This window comes from Malus domestica, chromosome 10, assembly GCF_042453785.1.
Source record: "Malus domestica chromosome 10, GDT2T_hap1".
NCBI lineage: Eukaryota > Viridiplantae > Streptophyta > Magnoliopsida > Rosales > Rosaceae > Malus > Malus domestica.
In genome coordinates, this window is record NC_091670.1 from 22,387,139 (window position 1) to 22,409,861 (window position 22,723).

The following is a 22,723-nucleotide window of genomic DNA, read 5'->3' on the forward strand; positions in this document are numbered from 1 at the left end:
CCCACATGGCCGTTGAAAGTCAAACCCATTCCTTCAAATTGAGGTCCACCGAGTTTCTAATGCCTTCATTAAAAACAACCCCCCATTTTCTTTATATATATAGTTTTGGCCGAGAGCATCTCCCATTTCCTTTATATATATATATATGCCAAGGCTTATATATGAGGTGGTCGAGGCCGAGGCCTTTGTAGAGTGGCCGAGGTCGAGACCGATACCAAAAAATAAAAAAAATAAGACATCGGTCTGCCTATATATAAAAACCTATTTTACTCGGCCATCTACAAATTATTCCTGGGGCTTGGCTGTACAGTGCAACAACACCACGAAACCATGTGGTATTGATCAATCATTCAACTACCACAGACCCTCTATGCATCGATACATTTTTTTTTATTCCGTTGGCCCCCTTATTTTCTTATGCATCGGCTTAATTAGCCAGATGATTAAGAAAATAATTTATTCATTTTCTTAATAAAAGAAAACAAAAGTGGCCGAGCTATCAAGAGGAGGAGGCCAACGATGTTTTATTCCAAGCCGAGATCTTTTTACATCAAAATTTTCATTTTGACATTTTCCAAAGCCGAATAAAAGATCATCTCCAAATACGTTCGGCTTGAAGGAATATTTTTTATCGGTCGCCGAATGTGTTAAAAAATTATTATGCCCCTAGGCATAATTTCGGCTTTTAATTCAAATAACTTGGCTGAATGAGATTTCTCCATATCGACTTTATCGCCAATAATCATATCAATTGGCGTAGTTTCTTGGGCTAGGCCAATATCTCGGCCTCGTTCGTCATTGGAGCATTGTTTTAACAAATTATTTTCTGAGTCGATTTGTGGCTCAAAAACTTGAATTTTTCCATCTAGGCCTACCACACTTTCAGTCTCGACCGAAAAAATAGGTGGCCTTTGTTCTTCGGCCAAATTAACAATTCTCTTAGGCCGATGTCTGATTACGACCGGAGCGGAAAATTGCCCCCCGGCCTTTGGACTTAACCATTTTTCAAATGGAATTGATCTGTAATCAGAAACATAAGGAAAATTTTCTTCATCTAGCCAGGCATTAAATCGAGCCCTGTCTTCATTTACCCATTGCCCTTGCAGGGTAACATGAGCTTTTATTTTCAACATGCAAGCGAATGACTTTTGCATCTCTCTATGGCCACGAAGAACTTTTTCTGCTTCCAAAGATTTTTTACATTCCTCATTATGTTTTTGCAATTCCTCCAGGAGCTCGTACAATCGGCTACGTTGAGCCAGATTGGAATCTTGATATATCATATGAACTTCGTAGTATTAGCACTGGATCCCACCGGGCGTGCCAAAATGTTGACCCTAGAAACTACAAAGCCTACGTGGCGCGCAGGCCGAGTAATTAATGAGCTAACTACGTCCTTCAGTGAATGCGGGGCGTGCCAACTCGTCGGCCGAGCTCGGCCGAGGAGTAAATTTGTTGATGTTGCGTTGGGTCGCGCTACTGACTTCTGCGTCTTACGATTGCGGCCGAGAAAGGAACACGTCTCGGCCTCTTGGGCTCTCGAACCTGAAGACAAGGTTACTATTCTTACGAAGTTCAATATCAAATTCGGCTTTCAATGTGCCGAATGTAATCACTGTAACACCTCACTTCGCCGAGAAGGCTGATGAGATGACCTCGACCAATAAGGGTTCAGAAACCCTTCTCGACCGAGACTTGGATAGGTAATTAACCGTTCTCGCCGCAGTGCTGTTGATGCCAACGGAAGATACTGCAAGACCGATCAATTCTACGGTGACAGAGCTATCTATGCCGACTTAAGATATCACCGGTTGCTTCCACAGTGCTGTTGATGCCAACGGAAGATGTGTCAGCGAAAAAGGAAAAAGAAAAATCACAAGTTGTGAGAGTTTGCGCAGGGCAATTTTGTATTGATTTTGTAGGGGCTCTCTGATGTTGCTTGCGCTCTCGTATTTATAGCATCAAAACTCTTAGCCGTGCTGGAGAATTAAAGTCGTGGACATCCCACCATCTCTGATGATAAGCCACATCCATCTTTATCCCAATCAACAATTACCGAGTCATCAGGTAAGATCACATTGGATAAAATGGCATATGCCATCTTTTATCCCATATTTTCCCGTGCCTGAGTTCAAAATAAACAGCACCTTTATCCAAGCACCTTTATTGGCTAATGATAATCTAATCCCATCTTTATCTCCATTATATTTGCATAAATGCATGGGAGATAGTCTTCCAATCCTTCACGTACATGCATGATACCAATCTTAATCTCAAGCTGGACTCTTCCGTTTTAAACTCTTGATTTCTTGGAGATCGCCCAAATTCAGTATTAATACCTAGAAAAATATTAAAATTCAATAGTCTAGAATCCGTTCATCCAACGGCCTCAATTACTTGGGCCGGTAATGTAAAATCGGGTCCAAACACGTTCAGAGCTAAAAAAAAATCACAATGTTAGGAGGAAGAGAGAATTTTAGTCTAAGGGTAATTAAGTCTTCTAACATCAATTTTGGTTAATTTTATAAGAAATAAGAAAACCAGGTTATATTTCAATAAGTGCTCTTTAAAATGGTTATATTTCAATAAGTGCTCTTTAATATGGAGATGAGATAAATTTGAACTTATTACCTATTTTGGGCACTCTTGACTCGGTTGATGGATGATTCTCCATTACTCGCGTGTAGGAAACCCGGTGTGCCTTGAGGGCAATTTTGTCATCTTCACCCAAAAATCCACGTGTTGCCTTGTGATTATTTTTGGCTCTATAAATGCCCCCACACCTGCTGGGCTGCTCGTAGGAGCAATTTTGTCCTCTTCACCCAAAAATCCACGTGTCGCCTTGTGATTATTTTTGGCTCCACAAATGTCCCCACACCTGCTGGGTTGCTCGTAGGAAAGGGCAGCAGGTGTAGAGATCTTCTTGCTTTAGGAAACGTAGGACTGCTTCCTATTTTGATGTAGATTCCCTCTTTAATAGGAAATTAGGTCATTCTAGGAAAGGGAAATAAATTTCTCTCAAAGCCTATTTAAATCCACCTTAAGTGGGTTATTAAATCAACTTTGGAAAGCGATTGATTCTACCCTACAAGAGAGAGAGAGCTTAGAGGATATTTGTTCCCCCTCCTCTAGCAATCTTCTATATCTTGCCCGTGCAAAAGACCGTCTTTCGTTGATTTCTTCGTCTTCTCCGTGCTGCACCGACGTAAGAAAATTTTAATTTTTTCTTGTCTTCTTCTTGGGAGGTGCTGCCAAGGGGCAGCCGTTGGGGTGGTGCGGCATGTCGGCTGTCAGGGGCCAGGAATTGGCTTGTCATTGGCCAAGGAGGTGGTGTGGCAGGGGCCATTGCTTATGCTGCTCGGCTTGATTAAAGCCAAGGATTAGCTCGGCATGAACCGAGGAAGTGGCGTGGCATGGGTAATGGTTTAGGCTGCCATGTTTGGGTTGCTTGCCAAAAATGAGGAAATTGCTTAAATTTGATTTCTCAGCTGCTGTAGATAGAGCAGTAAAGGATAAAGTTGTCAAGATCGGAGTTGCTAAAGATAAAGTGTCGGATGAGTGAACTGTTAAGTGCAAAAGTGGCTGCTGCCCCTAACCATTTGCTGCCTAGTTGATCTTCAAGCATTCGATCTTTTAAGCTATGTGGCATTCTCGCACTGGAGAACTTACCCAGATGGGTGTCGGGGAATTAGTTTACCCTATCGCACTGAAGAGTAATTAGTTTACCCTCTCACACTAGAGAGTAATTAGTTTACCCTCCCATGCTGGAGAGCAATTAGTTTACCCTCTCACGCTAGAAAGCAATTAGTTTACCCTCTCGCACTGGAAAGAAATTAGTTTACCTTCTCGCACTGGAGAGCAATTAGTTTATCCTTTCGTACTGGAGAGCAAACCCATATGGGTGTCGGGGAATTGGTTTACCCTCTCGCACTGGAGAGCAATTTGTTTATCCTCTTGCGTTGGAGAGCAGACCCATATGGGTGTCTGGGAATTGGTTTACCCTTTCACATTGGAGATCATTGAAGTCGTTGTTGTGAGTGCAGCTGAGGAAAACTGGACTGTTGAGACAACCGAAATAATCCTTAACCTGCGAGGTCATGTTTGGCGATCTGCTTGTGACTTCAAACTGCTTGTGAATCTCGCGTAAGGGTGTAAGCGCAGTGAGCTACTCCCATAATTATTGTGCCATCATTAGGTGTTTTATCGTGTGCCTTTTTGAGGCTTGGTTGGTATGAGCCACATGGAAAAATTGGCATAACTGGGAGCCATAGTGCAAGATTGGCACAATTATGAGCCATGGTGATAAATCAATGGCTACCGGAAATCGTGGAGCATGCATGCGTAGTTGTGAAATCAGTTATGAGGCTGGCTTGGGCCAGGTTGTGCGCAGCGGGAGGAATTGTCTGGAGTGTTGGGAACAAGGTCTGCCCTAGGTTCTTGGTAGTCAGGCTGGTGTGTCCTTCTGGTACTCGTCTGCCTCCAGCGTGCCATTAGGCTAAGCTGTTGTGTTTGTCGAAACAGAAAAAATCTTTATATCCGGCAATCTATGCGGGGTAGTCCTGTCCGCTAGATCTTGTCATTGAAAGATGACTCGCTTATGTTGGTTATGTCTCATCAAAGCGCTTTGTCCATAGCTTCGTTGCGCGGTAAATCGTGCAATTGCTCGGTCATGAGTATTTCTACTTTTTCCTGAATTTGCCTTTGTTAGGTTGGTAGAATCCTCGGCTGCCCCCAGTTGTGACCTGTTGGTCTAAGCTACTTTTCCATGTGTTCGGCTCGTCTATGTCGTGGCTGTGGTCGATGTGGTATGTTTATAGCAGAAGAGCAAGTAACTCGCAAGCTGCTGGTTGAACTTGAGCCGGATTGAGTGATTGCTTATCTCCGTTCGTTGTGCTGCTTACTCCGATATGAGGTGGAGGATGCTCCTTGCGAACTTTACCGCGAATGAACACTTTGACTAGAAGGTTGCTCATGTTGATTATCAAAGTGTGGCCCCAACGGTGAGTGTATGTTCGTCCGCGGGCCTAATCGAGAATGCACGCTCCTCTGCGCGCTATGACGGGAGTATACGTTATCTTAAGGGCTCAATTAGGAGTGTACACTGCCCAAACGCTTGGTTCGTAACTGGTTGAGTGGCTACTTGCTGGGACGTAGTTGGAGAGGTTCTTTATTTTCCCTTGTCCTACTTCGGAAGACCTTGTCTGGGGCATATTGCATCTTGGTGCGCCGCAAGAACTGGTTTACCAAAGTCGTCTACTATGCAAGGGCGCTCGTCAACTCTATGACTTGTTGAGACAAGTGTTGTTCGTCACTTGGATTGGAAAAGCTTGGAAGGAATGTGCCTCATTAGGCAGTGGAAGGGTGGTAGACTCCGGGTGCGAGATTTGAGTTGGGAAATGTCAAATCCGCGAAAAAATGTGGTGATAATACCCCCGGCTCGATGGTAGGTTCGAATGGTTGAGATAATCTTGGGCCGACTTGGGCTGCTTGGAAAGCCACGGGAGCAGATTGAGCCGCGGGAGCAGATTGAGCCGCGGGAGCAGGCTGGGCCGCAAGAGTGGGCTTCTCAGTGGAAGCAGGCTGGGGCCGCAAGAGTGGGCTACTCAACGGGAGTAGGCTGGGCCATTGGAGTGGGCTACCCGTCGGGAACAAGCTGGGCCATGAGAGTAGGCTACTCGGCGGAAGCAGGCTAGGCCTCCAGAGCAGGTTGCTTGGCGGGAGTAGGTTAGGTCACGGGAGTGGGCTGCTTGGCGAAAACAGGCTGCTTAGTGTGTGATGCATGCGAATACGAGGCTTGGGCCTATGCAAGCTTGGATGGCACGGCTTGGGCCATGGTGGAACGTCGTAGTGGTGGTACCACTCCGCTTATGACCACATTTAGCCTCGTGGATCACCGCGGTCCCATTTCTTGAGTATTAGAATTTTCACTTGTGGAATTTTTTTAATTTCTAGCCATTATATTTTTCTTATACGTTTTATCAAAGAACCTTTGCAAATTAAAAATTCTAATAATAAGAGTGTATGAAAAATATTCAAATGGACTAGAAAATAGAGAAAAACCTTTTTATGCGAGAGTCTTTTACGAGTATGGATCTCAACTCTCAATGAAAGCACAAATTTGTGGATGCAAATTTCCATCTTCTTCCTCTTGGACAAAATTGCACATACAAAACAATTAACACCTTAGGTCAAGGCCAAGAGCCTCACGCGCCCACGATAAATGGGGGGGACTTTGGCCGAAGAACCTCCGATGCCAAAGTTAGAATTTAGAGAGAAAAATATTTGGAGAGTTTTTGGGAGTTTTGCAAGAGTATGGAACTAGCTTTTTAGAAGAAATAGGGTCATATATATAGGGAATGGGGTGTGGCCGGCCTTTAAGTGTGTTTTGGGGTGTTATTTGGTGATTCAATTAGCAATTAATATATTAATTAGGTATAAATATCATAATAAAAGAAATGTTTTGGAAGGTTATGTAATGATTTCCTTTTAGAGGATATGGAGATAAGATAAATTTGAACTTATTACCTATTTTGGGCACTCTTGACTCGGTTGATGGATGATTCTCTACTGCTCGCATGTAGGAAACCTGGTGTGTCTTGAGGGCAATTTTGTCCTCTTCACCCAAAAATCCACATGTCGTTTTGTGATTATTTTTGGCTCCACAATTTTTATGTCCAGCTGACAATGATATCCTTATTAAATTGGCAAGACTCACATTTATTTCACACAATCAACCTTTAATAATACCTGAATTGTTGACAACTTCTTCAAGCTTCGCTGTCCATGGTAATGAAATAAAATTAGGGAGTTTTAATGAAAAGAGTTTTAACTAAGTTTAATTTAACCAAAAACCATCATACACTTTTTGACACACCCCGACCGGAGTCGAGACGTGCTGGCCATCACGTTGCAACTAGACGCTCTTATTGCTTTGAAAGTGTATTTATACACTTAAACTCTCAATGACATCCTTTCTTAATTGTGATTGTTAGTTTATAGGTTTTAAATTGTTAGTATTTCTCTTACTCTTTATTGGTTTCGCTTTGCGCTCATGGCTACGTCACTCTCACGTGATGGCCAGCATGTCTCGACTCCAGTCGGGGTTTGTCACTTTTCTTTAACCAAAAGGGCTTCATATTTAATCATAAGGACAAGACTAATCTATACCAGGTCTCACAAACATTGAACACACATGGGCTGAATCAAAAGCCCAAAACAAATTTTTTTTTTCTAGGCCTTGCCCCTAACGGAACCCATTATGTCATCTAATTCTGTTACAAACAAACTTCATTTTATTTACAAGTATGCCACTACCTCATTAATCCACCAGACAAAAATTAATGTGTTTGGTATTCAAATCAAGATGAAAGACACAGGAAGAAAGAGGAAATGAAGAAATAAATAAAGCAAAATGGAGGCACCGAAGATGACGGAGCACCAAATCGGAGGAATCCAAAACGACGCCCGTCAATTTGGACTTCACGACGTCAAAAATGACCTAGTCGGCGCTTACCCTCTTGAATCTGCTTTGGAATCGGAAAACTTAACTCAAGAGCAGATAAATATGAAAATCTTGGGTTACACTTATGGAAGTACGTTTCCACTGAAGATGGATTCCCTTCTCGATTCTAGAGGTCTGCTATACCAATTCCTTCTTCAATGATCGGTTTCGAAGCTATAACTGGAAGATTGGATGATTTTGGCTTTGAGGATTACCTAAATGACCCCCTGGGAATCTGAAACCTTTTGGCCTGTGGACACACCATGCAATTGAAGTTCGCCTTGGGCTTTCAAAGGGTCCAGTCTCCCCAAGCTTTATGTGATCCTCGTAGACTTCATTCCCTAAAGAAGAGGATTAGTAACCTTGTCAATGTTATTCTTAAAATGTGATTGTATGTCGCGCTGTGAGTTGAAAGGTCCAGACATTGATATTGTGGTATTGGCTCTCTTCCAACCGATGACAGTTTCTCTATTTGGCACTTCAAAAAAAAATAAAAAATGCGAGTAACAAGTACCCAATTGATGTAAAAGTCAATTAAGTACAGAAGAGAGAGATGGGATTTGGGATTTTCATTTGTTCATCGAAAAGTTAATAAATTATCAAACTCTGCACTGGTAGGTGCCATGCATGGCTGATGCATGTCTGCGAGACTGACACCATCTCTTTGTTCCACATCCCTCTCCCCAATCTTCTTTTGAATAACAATATAATATAAACAGAATAATATAAATAATAAACTAAATTATTTTAACTAAGCTTCTGTAGATGTAGTTCTTGAATTTGAAGTTGAAGTTGAATTTGGAAGCAACAACTAATATTTATCTTTGATTAAAGTACAGTTGTTGTCACTGATTGGTAGTCCAAGCCCTGAGTCGATCTTCTTCCTTCTTTACCATGCATGCTTAATTATATATGTGCCAATCAATTATTAACACACACTTGTTCTCTATTTGTTAATACTATCGAGACCAAATTTTTACCAAATTTTGTAAATCAAATGATGTGGATGTTGATGATTAAATTATTATTTAAGCGTTAATTAATGTGCTTATTATTTGGTTTACAAATTTAGTTTAAAATTTGATTTTCTTTAGCATTATCCTCTATTAATTAGAAGGGCACACAAACATGCATGAACTCCAATTTATAAAAATAGTCAGTATTTAGTTTCATAAATAGTCAGTCAGTTTAATAAATAGTGTAGTACCCGTGTCAGTTTCATAAATAGTGAGTTTCATAAATAGTGTAGTATATGTGTCAGTTTCATAAATAGTGTAGTACCTGTGTCAGTTTCATAAATAGTCAGTCAGTTTAATAAATAGTGTAGTACCCGTGTCAGTTTCATAAATAGTGAGTTTAATAAATAGTGTAGTACATGTGTTAGTTTCATAAATAGTTAGTCAGTTTAATAAATAGTGTAATACATGTATCAGTTTCATAAATAGTCAGTCAGTTTAATAAATAATGTAGTACCCGTGTCAGTTTCATAAATAGTGAGTTTAATAAATAGCGTAGTACCTGTGTTAGTTTCATAAATAGTCAGTTTAAGAAATAGTCAGTATTAAGTTTCATAAATAGTCAGTCAATTTAATAAATAGTGTAGTACCTGTGTCAGTTTCATAAATAGTCAGTCAGTTTAATAAATAGTGTAGTACTCGTGTCAATTTCAGAAATAGTCAGTCAGTTTAATAAATAGTGTCGTACCTGTGTTAGTTTTATAAATAGTGAGTTTAATAAATAGTGTAGTACATGCGTCAATTTTATAAATAGTCAGTCAGTTTAATAAATAGTGTAGTACCTGTGTCAGTTTCATAAATAATGAGTTTAATAAATAGTGAATTTCAAGAGACGTCGATGCTTGATCTTGAATTGGGCTGAAAGTTTCTTCAAGGGCCGTCGGGGCTTGATCTTGAATTCGGCTGGAAGATTTTCTGGTTTCCTCCAATTGTTGATTTTCCACAGTCTTAATCTTGAACTAGGCTAGAGGGTCTTCTGGTTTCCTCCAAAGGTCTGAACTTACTTTCCACAGACTCGATCTTGAACTAGGTTTGATTCAAATGTGGTGTACACTTGATCTTGAATAGGGTTTGTAATTTCTTCAAAGGTCGTTAAGGCTTGATCTTGAAGGATGAACGAGATCACGAGCGGTTTCACATGGCAAGTGATCATCGGCTTTGTTGGGGATGAATCGGCATGTGTTTTGTTGTACTTGTCTCCACATGTTTCAATGTATTATTTTCACTGGCCTTATTTGCTCTCCAGGCAGATGTGATACTTCTCTGGAAGCACATTAGCAGTTGGAGATGAGTAGTCAGGAGCAATGCTAGGTAAGCAATCAGGGAATGGTTCCAGGCAGTCGGTTCCTGACTGGAAGTTTGATTCCAAGTGCCGACTGATTACTCTCTTTCTTCTTGTCCTGCAGGTAAAAACAAAGAAAAAGAAAAGGATTGAGAGAAGGCATGATATGAGATACTCTTGCTTTCGACCCTGATAATATGAGATACTTTTGCTTTTGAAGAAGTAGCTTTCCACAGGTTTAATCTTGAACTGGGTTGGAGGTTTTTTTTTTCTGCCAGACTTCCAAAGGTCTGAATTTACTCATTTTATCTTGAGCTAAATTTGATTCAAGGGTGGTGGACACTTGATCTTGAATCGGACTTGTGATTTCTTCAAGGGCCTTTGGGGCTTGATCTTGAAGGAAATGGGTCACATGGCAAGTGATATTCGGCTTTGTTGAGGATGAATCAGCACGTACAATTGTTATGTTTGTTGATTCTCCACGAGCTTGATGTATCATTTTTTACTCGCCTTGTTTATAGTGATTTGTTCCAGATCATCGTTGATCATTCTGCTTTAGTCTCTTGCACGGTAGAAGTGGTACACAACCTTTGCATTTGAATCGTTTTTCAGAACATCACTTCTTAGCGACTCATCCATGCTTGGCAACTTCAGCGTCAACATCATATCAACTATTCCGATATGTTTGCTGAGGAAATTCGAGACTTATCAACAGTTGAAGACGACGCAAGGTAAGCAACCAGGCAAAGGTTCCGGGCATTTAGTTCCAGATCAGAAGTTTGATTTCAGGTTTCGACTGATCGCTTTCTTTCTCCTTGTTTGGCAGGCAAAAGCAAGGGCAATGGAAAGGACAGGGAGATCGTATGATATGAAATACTCTTGCTCTCAACCTTGATGATATAAGATACTTTTGCTTTTGAAGGAAAAAGTATAAGATCTTGATGCTGGTGTAAATCTTTTCGATCGAAAGGGGTTTCTGGTTGAGGAAATGAGCTCATCATTTTAGGTGACTTGACTGAAGAGGTATTCTCGAAGAGAAAAAGAATAGTTAGTGTTCAGTTTAACAAATAGTAATAGTACCCACACTTGTAGCGGTGCGGATGTGGCAATATTGGCAAGGAAAAAGAGTCAGGAATTTTGGATATGTGCCTTGCCATGGAGGATGAAGGTCGACATATATAGGGATTTCCCAATAACATGTAGCGGTGCGGATGTGGCCTTGTTACCCACACTTGTCGGTAAAAGTGTGGTAGTTGGAATAGTGCAATTCACGCGTTTTAAACTCTATCAAAGATCTTTGACAGAGTTGCACGTGCTATTCGAAAAGTCGAGATTGCGACTGAAAAATGTTGACGGACTTTATGTAGGAAAATCCAGCTTAACAAATAATGAGTGTTCAGTTTAACAAATAGTGATAATACTCGTGTTTAGTTTTCAAAAGTAGTCAATTTAAGAAATAGTTAGTGTTCAGTTTAACAAATAGTAATAGTACCCGTGTTTAGTTTTCAAAAATAGTCAGTATTCAATTTAAGAAATAGTTTAGTATATGCGTTCAATTTTAGAAATAGTCTGTTTAAGAAATAGTGTAGTATCCATGTTTAGTTTCAGAAATAGTACCTGTGTCAAGTTTCAGACATAACCATTTAAAAAAAAAAATAGTAAGTGAAGAAATAACATTTTGTTGTGGTCTATTTTTATCTAACAAAATAGAGAGGGTCGACGATAGTGGGAGAGAGAAGAGAGATGTGTGTTTGTAGAATTATAGGGGAATGTGTGTGTTGTTATCCCTCATACATTGTGCCTTTATTTATAGTAGTAAAGGGAGAGAAGATATTCCTTCTCCTCCAAGTAATACAAGTTGTAATAGGAAAGGATAACTAGAATCAAATCTAATCTAGGATTTACACAATCATACTTATTCTAGGAATGTTTACAACACTCCCCCTTGAGTGTGCAAATACTTAAGGTAGATTTAGCATCATGCAGAAGTTGAGGAAGTCGACTCGTCGGCACTGATTCCAAGGAACAACGCTTATTCTCAATAAGGTAGGAACTTGCATAAGTAGTAAGTCTCACTAAAAAAACCCTAAGGCTATGGCAAAAACCCAAGTAGGGACAAAATCCATAGTCTAAGGAAAAATGCGTGAGAAATGCAAAGTCAAAAGAAACGTCTACAGGACGTCATCAGGGATATGACCAGCCCAAGGTGGGTGCCTCGTTAAAACCTAGTTAGGTAGCAAAAACCCAGTGGGAAAAATGCTCCTAATCGTAGGGAAAAAGAGTACATTAAGATCAAGCAAGTATCCAGAAGATACTCCCCCTGAGTTTGACATAATTCCAAAGAGAAATAGCAAAGTTACAACTCAGAAAGTTTACGCATACCAATTCCATGAACAAGCTTCTGAAACGTCGCCTTCGGTAGTGATTTGGTGAAGAGGTCGGCCAGATTGTCTTGTGATCGGATTTGAGTGACTTCAATCTTCTGATGCTCTTGTTGTTGATGTGTAAAGAAGAACTTCGGTGCAATATGCTTGGTGTTGTCTCCTTTGATGTAACCCTTCTTGAGCTGTTCGATGCAAGCTGCGTTGTCTTAAAAAATCGTCGTTGGGGCATTAACGACGGGATGAAGATCACAGGAGCTTCGAATATGGCCCATTACTGCTCTTAACCAAAAGCATTCCCGAGTTGCTTCATGTAAGGCGAGAATTTCAGCATGGTTAGATGAAGTGGCAACTAAGGTCTGTTTAGTTGACCTCCAAGATATTGCGGTGCCTCTAACGGTAAAGACATAACCCGTTTGGAACGCGTCTTGTGCGGATCAGATAAGTATCCAGCGTCGGCATAACCAACAAGGCGAGAATCAACCTGATGAGCATAGGGTGCGGCATCACTCGAGGATTCGTAGGGATAGAATAAGCCCAAATCCATAGTACCCTTAAGGTAACAGAAGATGTCTTTCACGCCAGTCCAATGTCTACGTGTTGGTGCATTGCTGTATCTTGCCAAAAGATTAACAGCGAAGGAGATGTCGGGTCTAGTGCATTGAGCTAAGTACAATAAAGCGCCTATCGCACTTAGATAAGGAACTTCAGGCTCTAAAATCTCTTCATCATCCTCATTCAGACGGAAGGGATCTCGCTTTGCATCTAGCGTACGAACGACCATAAGAGTACTCGAAGACTTCGCTTTATCCTCATTAAAACGGCGCAACACCTTCTGGGTGTAGTTTGATTGATGTACTAAGATTCCATCCGAACAATGCTCTATCTCGAGATCGAGATAGTATCGAGTCTTTCCTAGATTTTTCATCTCAAATTCTGACTTCAGGTGCGAAGCAGTTCTCGCGAGCTCTTCAGGAGTTCCAATGAGATTCATGTCATCAACATATACTGCAACAATCGCAAATCCGGAATGTGACTTCTTAATGAACACACAAGGGCATAGTTTGTTGTTCACATATCCCTGACTAGTCAAATACTCACTCAGACGGTTATACCACATTCTTCCGGATTGTTTCAAACCGTATAGTGAACGCTTCAGCCGAATTGAGATCGTGTTCCGGGGTTTGGAAATATTTGAACCAGTCAATGTAAGTCCTTCGGGAACTTTCATATAAATTTCCGTATCAAGATCCCCATAGAGATACGCGGTTACGTCATAGTCAGTTTTTCAGAAACTACCAAACTGATAAGGTATCGAAAAGTAATCACATCCATAATGGGTGAGTAAGTTTCGTCATAGTCAATCCCGGGGCGTTCTGAGAAACCTTGTGCTACAAGACGAGCTTTGTAACACACAATTTCGTTCTTCTCATTACGCTTCGGAACGAAAACCCACTTGTAGCCAACGGGCTTCACATGTGGAGGAGTAGGAACTACAGGTCCAAACACCTTACGTTTCGCAAGTGAATCAAGTTCGACTTGGATTGCTTGTTTCCAGTTTGACCAATCAGCTCTACGTCGACATTCATCAACGGAACGCGGTTTAATGTCATCGCTCAACATGATCTCAGTAGTTACTGCAAATGCTAATGCATCGTCGACAATCATCTCATTTCTACGCCACACATCATCTAAGCTAGCATAATAGACCGAAATCTCACGATTCTCGGGAGGAGGATTCGTCTCTTCAAGGACGCTTCCATAATCTAGAATTTCCTCATGAGTTGGGTAAAATGAGTAAGCGATAGTCGGATTCACGGTAGGCTCTTCAGGACCTTGTGCCGTGGTTTTCCTCTTCCGGGGGTGTGAATCCTTTGAACCATGGGGTCTGCCACGCTTTTGTGTAGGGGCAGATGATTGGCTAGCCGCTAATGTACGTGGATCACCAGAATTTATGTCCCGGGCTTCCAGGAGGGTAGTCCGTCGTACATTTAGTACATTTATCTTTGCAGGCGTATTCGCAGCTGAAATATGTGATCTTGTCACGCGCGCTAGATCGGTGAAAGCATTTGGCATGCTCTGAGCTATGCTCTGGAGATCTAATATGCGCTGCACTTCAGCTTCAGACTGAGCGGTGCGGGGATCTAAATGAGACAAAGTGGGAGTCGTCCAAGATAATTCGCGTCGTTCATTCGGAACGTTGACGTTCTTATCTCCCCCTAACGGCGGGAAGACTGTCTCATAGAAGTGACAATCCGCGAAACGAGCGGTAAACAGATCGCCTGTCAAAGGTTCTAAGTAACGAATAATCGAAGGAGAATCATATCCGACATAGATTCCCATCCTTCGCTGAGGCCCCATTTTTGTACGTAAGGGCGGCGAAATCGGCACATAGACCGCACAACAAAAAATGCGCAGATGCGATATGTCGGGTTCGCATTCGGTGACCAACTGAAGGGCACTAAATGGTTGTGTCGCAACAGGCCTCAGGCGGACCAACTTTGCTGCGTGCAATATTGCATGGCCCTAAGCAGCGATCGGGAGCTTGGTACGTATGACCAATGATCGAGCAATCATTTGTAAATGCTTAATGAAAGCCTTTGCCAGGCCGTTTTGGGTGTGAACATGGGGTACATGATGTTCAACTTCAACCCCAACCGACATGCAATAGTCATCAAAAGTTTTAGATGTGAATTCTCCAGCATTATCCAATCGAATAGATTTGATCGGATAATCAGGGTGGTGAGCCCTGAGCTTGATAACCTGAGCCAACAGTTTGGAGAATGCAGCGTTCCTTGTGGACAACAAGCACACGTGTGACCAACGTGTAGAAGCGTCAACCAAAACCATAAAATATCTAAATGGTCCGCAAGGAGGTTGAATCGGTCCACAAATGTCCCCCTGAATCCGTTGTAGAAAAATGGGAGGATTCGAACGAATCTTGTCATAAGAAGGCTTAGTAATAAGCTTTCCCATAGAACATGTTTGACATGCGATTTCATGGATCGAACCTAAGCTTCGGGTTAGTGGATGCCCGTGTGAAGTTTTGAGGATACGGCGCATCGCTATTCGTCTAGGATGTCCCAAATGATCATGCCAAAGTGTAATTTCGTGCGCGGTCCCTGTGGTAGGGCCGGCCACATAGTGGCATTCGATGGGGCGTATGGTCATAGTATACAGACCACTCGAGTTACGCTCCATCTTCTCTAGAATACGCTTCTGGCCATATTCGTAGGAAGTTAAGCACAGAAATTCAACTCCATTTTCTACGTGGGTTTCAGCGTGGTAATTGTTATCTCTAATGTCCTTGAAACTTAGTAACGTTCTTCCGGAACGTGGAGAATAGAGTGCCTCAGCAATGGTCAAGATTGTACCATTGGACAACATTATACGTGCCTTACCGTATCCTTCTATCAGGTTGGATGGGCCTGAGAGGGTTGTCAGAGGTGCATTCTTAGGTATGAAGTTAGTGAAATAGACGCGTTCACGCAAAACAGTATGCATGGTTGCACTATCTGCCAGACAACTAACTTTCCCACTAGTCATACCTAGAATGAAAAATTAATTTGAATTGGTCACATGCATAAAAGTTTATAAAAACAAGTATCAATTCAAAATAATTTCATTTATTCAGGATTAAAACTGAATATCCAAAATAAATCGCCAACTAATAATCCAAAACATGAAGGAAAATTGTTCAAAATCAACCAAAAAACAAGGTGGGGTGCAGCCACTATGTGGAATTCGGCCCCAATTGTCTTATTTCAACTAAAAAAAGTCTATGTCTAAGATTCTAATCTTCCATAGGAGTGGTATCCTCTTGAAAGTCAGAAACCTCCATCTTTATAGTCTCCGGTTCGTCCACTTGCATGAAGTTTGATTTAAACTTCTTACAACAAGAATGATATTCATCTACAACCTTCTTGGGAGCATGGAAAATACGGGACCAATGGTCCTTTGAACCACAACGATAGCACATATCGTCATTCATTGTGGCAAGTGCTTTGCCTTTATTCTTGAAGTTCGGGGCCTTAGGAGCGAGGTTTGGGCGCTTCTGGGCTTTGTTTCCTCCCTTGGATGAGTCTTGACTCTGTTGACCTTGGTGGGATGGCTTCTAGCCGCCCTTACCACGCCTCTTTTGGCGTTTTGGGTGCTGATTAGTGCTATAATGTGCTTCAGGCACAGCAGTAGCCCTAGTAGGTTGAGCTTGATGATTCTTCATCAACAGCTGGTTCTACTTTTCAGCAAAAAGTAAAATAGAGATCAAATCCGAGAACTTAGTGAACTTCTGAGCTCTATATTGTTGCTGCATGACAATATTAGAAGCAGAGAAGGTCGAGTAGGTCTTCTCCAGGAGATCCTCTTCAGTCAAAGTTTCATTGCAAAACTTGAGAAGTGATCGGATTCGACAAACTTTAGAATTATATTCATTCACAAACTTAAAGTCTTGGAAGCGCAAGTGCTGCCAGTCGTGTCTTACTTCAGGCAAGAATATGTCCTTTTGGTGATCGAAACGATTAGCCAAAACGACCCATAATGCATGTGGATCCTCCTCAGCAAGGTACCCAGTTTGCAGAGCGTCATGAATATGTCTTCGGATGAAGATCATAGCAGTGGCTTTTTCAGCTTCGCCAACAGGTTCAGTTGTTGCTTCTTCAATAGCAGGACGCAAGTTCTTGGCAGTGAGGTGGAGCTTCACATCTTGAACCCACTTGAGGTAGTTCATTCCAGAGACCTTCAAAGCGGTGAAGTCGAGTTTGTTCAAATTCGACATGTTCCTATCACAAATAGATGGACAAGATGTGGTTAATGTAATGGAGAAAAATCAATCCATTCACATAGGAGTAGAACATACAGGTTCTAATAGACATGTATTGGTTTAATTTTGCATGAAAAACTTCGAGTTTTCATGGGTGATATGTTTAAGAGAAAACTTCAGGTTTTCAAACAAGGCATGTTTATAAGAAACTTCGGGTTTCAAAGTAATTATGAACTTCAGGTTCATATATTCCTGCAGGCAAACACAAATATATATGCAAACAAATATGCAACAAATATATGCAAAAATATTGTATAATGATAATTGAATTAATTTATTTGGTCTTCGGGGCCAAATTAAAGTGTGGGTGAAAATATAAAAACCCATATTATTTAAAAATATTAAATAATAAAATCTCGGGGCCTAAAAATATAGGCAAAGCCCACAGGTGGCACATGGAGCTCACGGGGAGACATGGGCAAGGGGAATGGGCTGCTGTGTGCAGCCCAAAAAAAAAATTGCTCCTTTTTTTTTCTCACGGGTCGCTTCAGGCGAGCCAAATTTTTTTTTTTTTTTTTTTCTTTCTTTTCCCGCACGGGCTGGGCCATGACATCTCAGAGCAGCAGTAAGCCCAAAGGGCGCTGATGCAGGCCGAGGGACAAGAGCCCACTAGGGCTCGGGTTTTTGGGATCAAACAACCCAACGAGTGCTGGGTGTGTGTCGCCGGAGAAGAACACCGGACTTGGCGCTTCTGGCGTCGGTCGGGGTGTTGTTTAAGACTCGATTTGAGTCATGGTGACCATGGGGGTGAACGGAGATTTGAAAAAAATCTCGATATTCATTGTAAAACCCTAGAAATTCGATTGTAATTTCAAAAAAAAAAAAAAGAATTTTCAGACAAAAATTCGTTAGGGATGACTGCAGGTCGTCGGGGGTAACTGGGCATGGCTGCAGGCCATGTTGGTTGACGATTTCAGGGTGGCGACGCCTTCTGGGCATCGGGTCTGGGTGTTGGGCCTGGAGCTGTGGCTCCAGGATTGGTTCTCGGCTCGGGAAAGCATGAGGGATGAGTTGGGCCATCGCAGGTTGCGGGCCTGGTGGCTTGTGGCTTGCATGGTGCAAGTGCACGGGTTCGAACAGAACCCTAATTCCCCAATCGCAAAAATTTTATTTTATTTTATTTTATTTTTAATTCAATTATATTATATGCATGTATAATTCTAATGAATCACATATTTACGTTGATGCATATGCAAATAATAGTTTCAATGCATGTACATATGTAAGATTCAATTCATGGCAAATATCAAATTCACATAATTGTAGCAATTTTGGTTATGAAGCATACACAATTGATGTAGAATCTAAAATACGTTAAACGTAAAGTTGGGTCATGCATCATGGTGAATGTTCATGCTATCAGGGCTTGCAAAATATCGAGTTAAAAGCCGTTGTTTGGAAAGAACCTGATTGCGTGATAATATGGATGAACTGGTTTGATGCAGAAAAAAAATCTCCAACGTCAGATTCCTAAGCGCAGCGGTAGGAGCGTGCTGATAATGTGTTGTGGTCTATTTTTATTTAACAAAATAGAGAGGGCCGACGGCAGTGGGAGAGAGAAGAGAGATGTGTGTGTTGTTATCCCTCCTACATTGTGCCTTTATTTATAGTAGTAAAGGGAGAGAAGATATTCCTTCTCCTCCAAGTAATACAAGTTGTAATAGGAAATGATAACTAGAATCAAATCTTATCTAGGATTTACACAATCATAGTTATTCTAGGAATGTTTACAACACATTTTAATTTTTTAACTTTTTATGGTGAATGAAATTAAAAATATATGTGAAAAATAAGACAATCGTATAAATAGCCCTGGTCAAGATTGTAGCACAAGTAGTACCCCGCATGAACAATTAAAATTTGTAATTACCAAGCCAGACAAAACTTTGAGCAAGATCAATCCATTACGTAATATTTAATTCAATTAAAAGAAAGAAAGAAAAAATAAACTTGTTAGTAAACTGCAGAGCTATAAAATAATAGTATTATACCTCACATGTTCGATCTGATCCTCTGCTCTAAATTAAAATTAAGGAAACAAAACACAGATTTATACATGCATAGAAAACTAGATAGCACTTGATGGAATAGGATTTGGCACCTTGCCACTGTCTCTCACTCCCTCTCTCATCTAACAAAAGAACAACGAAATTTATTTTTTATTTTTTTTGCATTAATTTGTGGTTTTTATTTTCAACAGTGACGTTTTGGAAGACAATTTCAAAGGGTTGCGAGGGATTTTAAAAGGTTTGTAAAAGGCCGTGTCAAAAGGCTTGGGAGTTGAAGAATGCTACATGGAGAAAGCTTTTATTTCCCATCTTAATTAATCTCAATTTTCTCATCAATCAAGCAAAAGATAGAAAATCAAGTCGCACATCTATCTACCCAAAAGTATCCTGGAAATTGATGGGGTCGGGAGGGATGTCCTTGCGGTCAGAACGCCCAGAAGCCGCCCTTGGCAATTCTTGCACCTTAGGAACGGCGGCCATGATCCAACTCCGCTAGGTTTTTTCGGCGGAAGGTAGATTCGGTAAGGGCGTGTCATCTAGGTCGTACAACGACATCTCCGCTTCTTTCCGAAGTGCGATCTGCATCTGTGCATCACATGCATCAGGTTTCCACCGCCATTTTTCTGAGTTGGTGATTATTGATGTGTGTGTTGGAATTGGAGAGGGAAGACAGAGAGGAGTTGAATCTTAATTGAGTTGGAAGAGAAAATTACCTGGTCAGTTGGATAACCAAAGAATCAAGTAAAATGGGAGCTCGTTGATTGGACGGAGCAGAAGATCTATAGACATCACAGAGAAAATTACAGACATCACGGAGAAATAAATTTGAGATCTATATACCTTTCCTCTCTCGCGAAACGGACCAAATAAACGGGAAAGCCATGATGTTAAAGGGCCAAAATTGGAAGTTCGATAAATTACATTTTTGAGCTAATTTTGCTGGGCTGGTTTGATATTGGGTTTTGTCCTAACCATTAAATAAAGTTATTAGGTGATTTTTGGTTAAAATTCAAAGTTTTGAAGTCTTTTTCATTAGTTTTCCTAGAAAATTAGGGTTTAAAGATAGAATTTATGACTAATCCCTAAATCTAAGTTTTTCTTATTTAAGATCAACTCAATCAAGTAAGAAATTATAATAAAATGCAATCAAGGGTAGGAGTGGGCATAAAAACCACCAAACCGAAAAACCGAATCGAACCATGATAAAAAAAAAACCGTAAAAAACCACATTGACCAAAAAAGTCAAAATGAGAACAAAAATCGAACCGAACCATTTCAAACGGTTTTGGTTTCAGTTTGGAAATATTAAGAACTAGAGGAACTGGATCGAATCGTTTTTAATATAAATTATTGTTTTATTATTATTTTTATATAAATAAGACATTTTTCCAAGAAGACCATGTGCATAAGTCCAATATTTTTCTTCACTTCTCTCACCCTCCTTTGTTGTTTTATCACTTTTCTCCCCCTCCATTATTTTTCTCCATTCTTTTCCAGTATATTATGCATTATGTACATTTTAGTTTTAGTTTAAGATCTACACTTTGGTATATTATCTTGAAGATAGAAATGAAAATTTTGTGATCAACTAGAAATAGAAGATGGATTATTCTAGAAAAAAAAAACATATCCATTTCAATCCTTCCTAAAATAGTAATTACGATAAAGAAGTTTATTTTTTTTCAATTTAATCCGTTAAAACTAAAAAAATCTTTCTTATTTACACCTTCAAGATACATTGAATTTGAAAAAGGTAGCCATTATTCAATCTTAGAATTGTTGTTCCTGTAGTTGGACACATGGCTTCATACTTAGCCACATTGAGAGCAACTCCACTGGGTGGAGTAGCTCGATGGACCGGCGAGAGAATAGGGGCCAATAGCCCCATCAATGAAGTCCAGCCCATGTGGGCAATTGAGTAGGAGGGGGCCCGAGCGAGAGACCCGACACGAATTGGTGGCCTGAGAGCTTGAGGTGGAGGTGATGCAACGCTGACGTCAGGGCGCTGCCAGTCATGTTTTATTTCTTTTAGTATCAGGCGCGTGGGGGCACGTCCCCGACAGGTTTTCAGGCGCTGGGGTCCTCGGCGCAAACCTCAGCAATATTACCGTTGGAGGCCACGTGGCTTCTTCACGACCGTTGGATTTCAACGGTTACTTTTTTTGGACCGTTGGATTTCCAACGGTTAAAAAAAATTCAAACTTTCATTAATTTCAGCTGTTGGATTTGAAATCAACGGTCCACGTTATTTTCCTTTATAAATTAAAAAGAAAATTAACAGTAAACAAAGCTGAAATTTTACCATTGTGCCACGTGGCACAATCTGGAGGGTTGGATTTTAAATTTTTTTTAATCCAACGGCAAAAATTAATAAAAAAAATTTTGACTTTACTTTTTTATAAATACCTTCTCATTATCTTCTACCTTACACCACAATTTCTTATTTTCTCAAATACTTTCAACCACTTTCCAATCTTTCTCTTAAAGTTTAAATCCAATTGGTTTCCAACAAAATGACTAATGATGCAGGTATGAATTGGACGCTTATTGAAGATGTTACGTTGTGTTATAGCTGGGTTGAAGTTACTCATGATCTGATTACGGGTAATGAGATGTAGTTGCGAGAAATGTGGAGTCTTATTCATACCAATTATCTTGAGAAAATTGGTGGGAAAAAAACCAAACAATCGATGTCCAGTCGTTAGAGAATACTCAGCCAATCGTTTAGTCTTTGGAGAGATGCCTTGGCACAAGCTAGTAGTAATCTTCGAAGTGGGGAAAATTTAGCAGATTAGATAACAGTATATTATTTATTTGTTTGTAATATACCCAAATTTACAGTAGCTACTTTGATTATAATTATTTCTTCTCCCGCATTGTGTAGATACTTCAAGCACAAGCTTGGTATAATGCCAAAACCAAAAACAAATCATTCACCCGGTGGGAATGTTGGAATATTGTCAAAGATTGTCCTAAATTCAGAGTTGTGCATGTCAGTCCAGAAGTTGTCATGAACAGCACCCCTCTACACTCTAAGCCTATTCATGACTCATATGTTCATGAAACCGACCCAGAAGAAGTGCCGGAAACGCCCCCTAAACAAGCGTCGGAGTCGACCTGATATCCAATTAGGCCTCCAGGTAAGAAGGCTTCAAAGAGAAAATGGAGTGCTTCCAAAAATGATTATGGAAAATATATGAAAGAACTTGCTTGCCAAGGTGAATGGACTTTGGTGCGGGAAATGGTTAAATTTGAGGCTGATAAGGCTAGAGATGAGGCAAAAACTGCAGCTGCTGAGTGATTATTTCAAGCTAATGAGAGAGAAAGAGAGCTACTTGGGTAAGAAAGGGAAGAGATTAAAGAAGAAAGAATGGCTCAACAAGATCGTGACATTATGAAGGAGTCTTTAAAGGGGAAGTTATTGAATTCTAAATATTTTTGGAATTCAGAGAAAGCGGACGTGGTGCGAAGGAGGCATGCAAGGGAAGCGAGAGCAAGAGGAGATGGTCCTAGCACCACAATAGGAGATGGTCCTAGCACCACAAGAGGAGATGATCCTAGCACCACAAATTGGTTAGGTGATGATTTTCCATTCACGAGGGACTAGGGAATCTGTTTTTAATCGAAGCCCATAATTTTCCAATCACTTTGGGTTGTAATTTCTTATTTATTGAATAGAGTACTTTATGTGGTTTCCAATTTATTGAATTTAGTA

At 40.6% G+C, this 22,723-nt stretch overlaps 1 pseudogene; it reads left to right on the plus strand.

Moving 5' to 3' along the window:
* The first annotated feature begins 7,411 nt into the window (after nt 1-7,411).
* LOC114827312 (cyclin-B1-2-like) lies at nt 7,412-7,823 on the plus strand (annotated as a pseudogene).
* The last annotated feature ends 14,900 nt before the right edge of the window (nt 7,824-22,723 follow it).